This window comes from Nomascus leucogenys, chromosome 5 (assembly GCF_006542625.1).
Source record: "Nomascus leucogenys isolate Asia chromosome 5, Asia_NLE_v1, whole genome shotgun sequence".
In the NCBI taxonomy this organism is placed as follows: Eukaryota; Metazoa; Chordata; class Mammalia; order Primates; family Hylobatidae; genus Nomascus; species Nomascus leucogenys.
Genome location: NC_044385.1, coordinates 111591545 through 111598163, shown reverse-complemented (window position 1 = coordinate 111598163; position 6619 = coordinate 111591545).

The following is a 6619-nucleotide window of genomic DNA, read 5'->3' as shown; positions in this document are numbered from 1 at the left end:
TTATTTCTCAGATGCCAGATATTGCAAATTTTGCTATGTTGGATGCTGTATATTTTCATATTCCTTCAAATATACATATATATTTTTTGACAAGGAGTGTCGGTCTGTTTCCCAGGCTTAATATCATAAGTTCATTAAGACTCCCCACAGTTACTTACAAACACACACATGCATATTCAATTTTAGTTTTTAAAACAGATATTTTGTACATTTTAAAATCTGGTTTTGGACTTCGCATTTGAAGAATGACTTACATATTGTAAAAATAATTTTTCATCTTCATGGGGCAGCGGAAAATGGTTTTGTGTAACACATCAATAAAGTACTGTGAAAAACTGACATTTAATTTTCCTAATGGAACCACAGGCATCACCCAGACTCTGGAACAGACTTGTCTCTGTGTGGGAGTAAAATGTAAACCCCAAATCCAGAGCTGGGGCCAGTAGTCACTTTAAAATTGTCTCACATAAAATACTACATTGCCACCATTTTAGATTTTGGACAAGGTAAATTGTAAGGGAGTAATCTCAGGCATATACAGATAGTCCAAATCTCCTTGTAGGTGTTAAGTCGATTAAAGAAAACATAATAAAACAATGATATTTACATTCTGCATTCTTATAATTCCTATCATCGGATAAGAAGTATTTTTTTAGTATTATTATTATTTTATTATTATTTCTGTTTTGAAGCTGAAATGAGCCGTACTATTATTTTTGTTCTTTTTTAAGGAATATGAATAGACATAAGAAGAAATGAAGATTGTACTTCTAGTATGCCACAGAGATAAACTTTTATCTAGGTCATATTATCAGCTTAATAGTAATTGTAACTAGAAAAGTCCCACGTAAGAAAAAGTCAATTATCAAGTAATTTCAAGTATGATTGTTCTATTATCTCATCCTTAAAACTCCAATTCACACTTTTGGGTTTATTTTTTTCTCTCTTCTTGTCTTATTTTTTTAAATCTAAATTTAGCTCTGGCAAGAATTTTATACATGATTGTACAGGGTATTCCTGAAAGGTTTATAGGCGTATGCCACAACATAGAACACAATTCCCTTTCTGTCTTGAGGTTGGGATTGCAACCTCTGCTCTGCTGCAGTGTTACCTGCCTGAGTATCTGCCCTGAAGAAATCAACATGAGCCAACATGAGCTACAGAAAGTCTCAAACCTGTCTCAAATGATTTTGTCACTGAAATCCTAAAACTAGATCTCATAATGAGTCAGTCTGCCTAATTAAACCTGAGCAAACCCTCGTCCAGGTTTCAAATGAGTTAATTATGCATATCAAGAAACTCAGAAATTACCATCAATTCCAAACACTTTTATAGAACAAACAAAGATTATCTCACATTCCAAAATGACACTCTGGACAAATAACTGTGTCTCACAATAAATAGAAATAGTTAGAATGCATCTTTTTGAGACTGTGGCAGGAGTATGTGGAAGTTCTTTCCCTCAAAGGCAGAGATGAAAGACATTCATTAGATGTCATGGTCACATCGGAGCAGATATAGTAGTAAAGACAATGCACGCTGATTTGTGGATGAATTTATATTATTTTCTTTTAACATGGTTGGAGAATTACACCACTGGCTAATAGGATTCCAAACAGCTGTCACTGAGCTATGGTTTCATAATTAAACAAGCTATAGAACATGTCACAAGAATTTAGATCTACACCTTATTTTTGTGTGTATGTGGCTCAATTATTTGTGCAACTCTTTTCAGATATGAGTCAAAAGTAATTCTGACTATTTGACAGAGATGCACTTCCTAAACGTCAGGAAATGGAGGTCCAAACTCATTCTATGAATGTATTGCATAACTGGTCTTATTTATAATTAGTTGCAATACAAATCAGTTTCAAAAAAAAAATCTAACATCTTCTGGATTTAACATAACTATTTACAATGTATTGAGGAATTATTAATGTTACTAGTACTTTAAGTGCTACTAATTTGACTGAATATTGGAATATGTCTTTAAAAATCAGTTTAGATTACCTAAATAATCAAAAGAAATAATAGAATTATGTCAAAGGAAATCACAATTAAAGTGGATTTGACTTCAGTGAGTGTGTGCCCAAAGAACAATAGAATCTGTACTTGTTCTTTTAAGAACCTTTTAGTTGCTTTTTAGTTTGCTCTCTTGATCCTTTAAGTTGAGGGAATAATGGCCAAATGGAAGATTAATATGCTAATCTCACACATCAAAAATGACCTATTTAACTGATCAAATCAATTTTGTACAGAAAATGCTAAGGTTCCTTGAATGTAGACCCCACAAATTTGTACTCCAGGATGCCAGCTGATAACAATCATATTTAAATGTCTTAGAATTATACATCCACCTTTTTATTTCAAATATACCCATATTTTTATAAGAAGATTAACAAAAATTAATTACAAAACACTCTTAAGTATATTTTCCCCAGTTTGTGTGAAAAAGTGCTTGTTATAATCAATTCTGAAAACAAAAAAAAAACTAGTAAGATCAACACACAGGACTGAATTATCTCATAAGACTTTTACAAAATAGAGATCTTCCTTCACTAATAATTTCAAGGATATAGGCAATGGAGATACCCCCCCCCAAAAAAAAAGGCTGGTTGGAACCTCAAGGACAGCTTCCTACATCTTTTCTTCTCAGACATTTATTCAGGCATTTGCTGCCCCATGTGGTATAGAAATATTTCATCTATAAAACATTTTATTTGTGGTTATTTTATTTTATTTCATTTTTTGAGATGGAGTTTCACTCTTGTTGCCCAGGCTGGAGTGCTATGGTGCAATCTCGGCTCACTGCAACCTCCATCTCCCAGGTTCAAGAGATTTTCCTGCCTCAACCTCCCAATTAGCTGCGATTACAGGTGTGCACCACCATGCCCAACTTATTTTTGTATTTTTTAAGTTGAGCCAGGGTTTCGCCATGTTGGCCAGGCTGATCTCAAACTCCTGTCCTCAGGTGATCCACTCACCTCGGCCTCCCAAAGTGCTGGGTTTATAGATGTGAGCCACCATGCCTGGCCTATTTGTTGTTATTAACCATAGTTTATATGACACTTTCCAGGAAACCTCACCATATACCTACAGATTCTGAATTCATTAAAGTAATCTTAAGTATCCCTAAGCAGAAACATCCTGTTAAGAATATTTTATAAATATAAATTTTTCTGATCAAAAATATATTTAGTCTACACAGAATTTCAGTAACTATGTTGACAAGGAAATTAGATGAATGAGGGAATGATGAGTCACCTGTCTTCACCTCTCCTTCTTTTTTTTTTTTTTCCCAGACAGAATCTAACTCTGTCAACCAGACTGCTGGAGTGCAACGGTGCAATCATGGCTCACTACAGCCTCCACTTCCTAGGCTCCAATGATCCTCCCACTTCAGCATCCCAAATAGCTGGCACCACAGGCACATATCATTTTGCTGGCTACTTTTGTTTTTTTGGTTTTTATTTTTTTTTGGTAGAGACAAGGTTTCACCATGTTGCCTAGGCTGGTTGCAAACTCCTGAGCTCTGGCAATCTGCCCTTCTTGGCCTCCCAAAGTGCTAGGATTACAGGCGTGAGCCACTGCGCCCAGCAGGTACTACCCATTTTTATACTAAATATGGGTGTTCCTGGAACTGTCATGGCATTGTTAGACATGTGGCTTAATATTTTACTGAGTTTATAATGAGGTACTAGGTGAACCTAGGTCAAATGCGGTGCCATGTTGGGTCCATTGGTATTAGCCAGCGTGGCTCACACAGTGTTTGACAGGGTCTTATTGGCCCCTAGCTTATGCAGCTATCTCAACAGTTTTCTTTTTGCTAGTCATGTGAAACGACTGCCTGGAATTGTTTATCCTCCTGCAACTACCTTTTGTTATCCCTATTTCAAACCTACAGAGTCTTCTAGGGTATCATCCCATCTACCTCTCAATTCTTTCTACCTCTCTACATTTATTTAAGCATTTTTCTTTTTAACATGTGATCTCCTTTAAGTTCATCATACTCACTCAACTTTTGTTCATCTCAGGCCTCTGCACATTGTCTTCTTTTTAACACAACTCTCTTGTCCATGTTCCCCTTACTGACCCCTGATCCTTCATTCATCAAGACAAATATGTCTTCTATTTGAGATTCTCTCTCCACTTGGGCAGACATTCTTTGCCCTTGTATCCTGCTCTTTTTCTTTATATACTCAACACATTTTAATGATTACATACATTTGTTTTATAAATATGCATATTAATATTTAACTTATTATGATGTGTATAATCTACTGGAAAATACATTCATTTAATCTAGGACCTTGTGGTTTTTTTTTTTTTACCTATGTAGAATAGTTCCTAGCACATTGTATTTTTGAATAGATAAATGGGTTAGATTAAGAATAGACACCTTTTATGATTGGGTATCAAATAATATGATTTTAAATATATATTTTAAATAAGTACATCAGTTTCAAATTAATTAGGATTTAATTCCATCTAATCATAAATAGGTGTTTTATTTAAATAGTCTGTGAATATGTTCCACAAATTAAGCTAAATTGGATAAAATGTATGCCAAAATTAATTTTCTAACATTATAATTTCAGGCATCTGAACGGTTTTGAGGAAGATACATTTATTCAAAATATACATCGAATCACATCTAATGTGAACCCTATAAAGCTGAAGACCAGTAGCATTGCTTTTTTCATAGCTTTCTATGGTAAAAAGAGAACAAATTATTTCTAACCTATTTTCTGCTCTGACTGGCATTATATTGTATCCTTACTACCCTGTGGAAGCCAGCTAATGTTCATGAGACATGACTGTCATCACAAGTAAATGGAATTTCTTCCTTGTTAGAAAAGAAGAATTAGATATATTAATCAGTTTAAATTCTCTAGTGCTTGCTATTAACCATTGTATAGACTGAAGCATATGGCTAGGTTATGCAGCTACCACCACAGACTTTAAAAGTTAGCATTTAAAACAGATGACCAGATTTTTATCACATTGTACCCTCTGTCCCCCTTAGTTTCTTCTTCATTGGAAATTTAAAATTTATTTCACCATTTCTGCACAATAGTATCACCTGTAGCATATAAATTAAGAAACAGAATCAGAAAGAAGTTAATTGCCTTGCTCAGGGACACTCGGTAAGTCAATGGTAGAATCAGTAATAAATGGATTGCTTGGTCACAAATAACCCACTCTTCTACAAGAACATAAAGCTAATGTAAATTAAACTTTACTCAGCCTAAATAATAAACAAGTTCTAAAATCCAATGTATTTTAAAACAGCTAAACCAAGTAGAAGAGGCTATTGCAACAAAACCATATTTCCTCTTTATATTTTATTTCAGATATGTCTATGCACTATTTCTGATAAATGTATTACATTTTCATTCTAAAAAACGCAAAAGATGCATTCATTTTACATGCTTATCGGGTTTAAAAATAAAGCTACTTTCAGTAACCCTTATATAATTTAAAATATATATTTTAATTAAAAAAAAATTTTGCCTTTTTTCCAATTCAGTTTAATTTTATTTTATAATTTGATCTATATATTATCATTTTATATAATTATTCACCCCCAAGTCAAATTTTTATTTGTTGTGTTGATAGAAATAGATGAAGAGAATAGTAAGCCTCAAAATTTGTCAACTCACTACTTACTAATGCTACATTTTCCAACGTCCATATGAAGAAAGTATGTAAAAATTACTTTTTCATTCCAATATTTGGTTTAAACGTCTACGTAAACAGCCTTTGGGGGTGACGTGGGTTAGGCCTTTACAGAATTACATTTACTCTATTTATTTTACTGAAGTAGGAACTTGATGGGGGATTTGTCTATCATTTATATTATACAGAATATACTAAGAGTGTTTCTTCTCCTTGAGCACAGTGGAGAAGCTCTAAAGCTCTACTAATTTGTAGGTGAATTGTTATTTACAAGGCTTTGCAATGTACAAGAGGACACAGTCATTTTCAAGAAGAGAAGATCATATGAAATGCTTCACAGAAAATATTTCTCCCTTAGTTACTGCATCTTTTTCTGAAAGAAAATGTTTATGATCATCTGCACGGTGCTACAAGGGAGATCACAGAAGCACAGATTCCCTACCAGCTTCTGAGGCAACTGTAAATGGGCATGTGTCATCTCAATAGCGTTCCTATGAATGCTGAGTGACTGGAAGAGAAGACAAGACTAGGCTTTTCCACAGAAACTGGACATTTCCATGATTCATAAAGGACTAGGAGAATGCAACTATTCATTTATCTCATCTTTTAATTAACTTCATTTTGGAATAATATAATTTCTTCTTTTCTCTTAATATAGCTGCCATATATTAACAAATATAACCATTTAAATACAATTGAAATTTCAGCTTTTGAAATTGGCACAAGGTTTCTAATCCATCATGGTGATGTCTCTGAATACAAGAGAAGTATACCTATTTCTTTAATGAATATGAGACATAGTACTCTGGATAAGTATTTGCATCTCTGCATTCTGCTACCTTTTACCCTATTTATGTTTCCCACAAAACATCTATGTATCTTATTTATTAACCTCATTTATTTAAATTAATAATCATGGTTATATTGTGCTATATTAAAT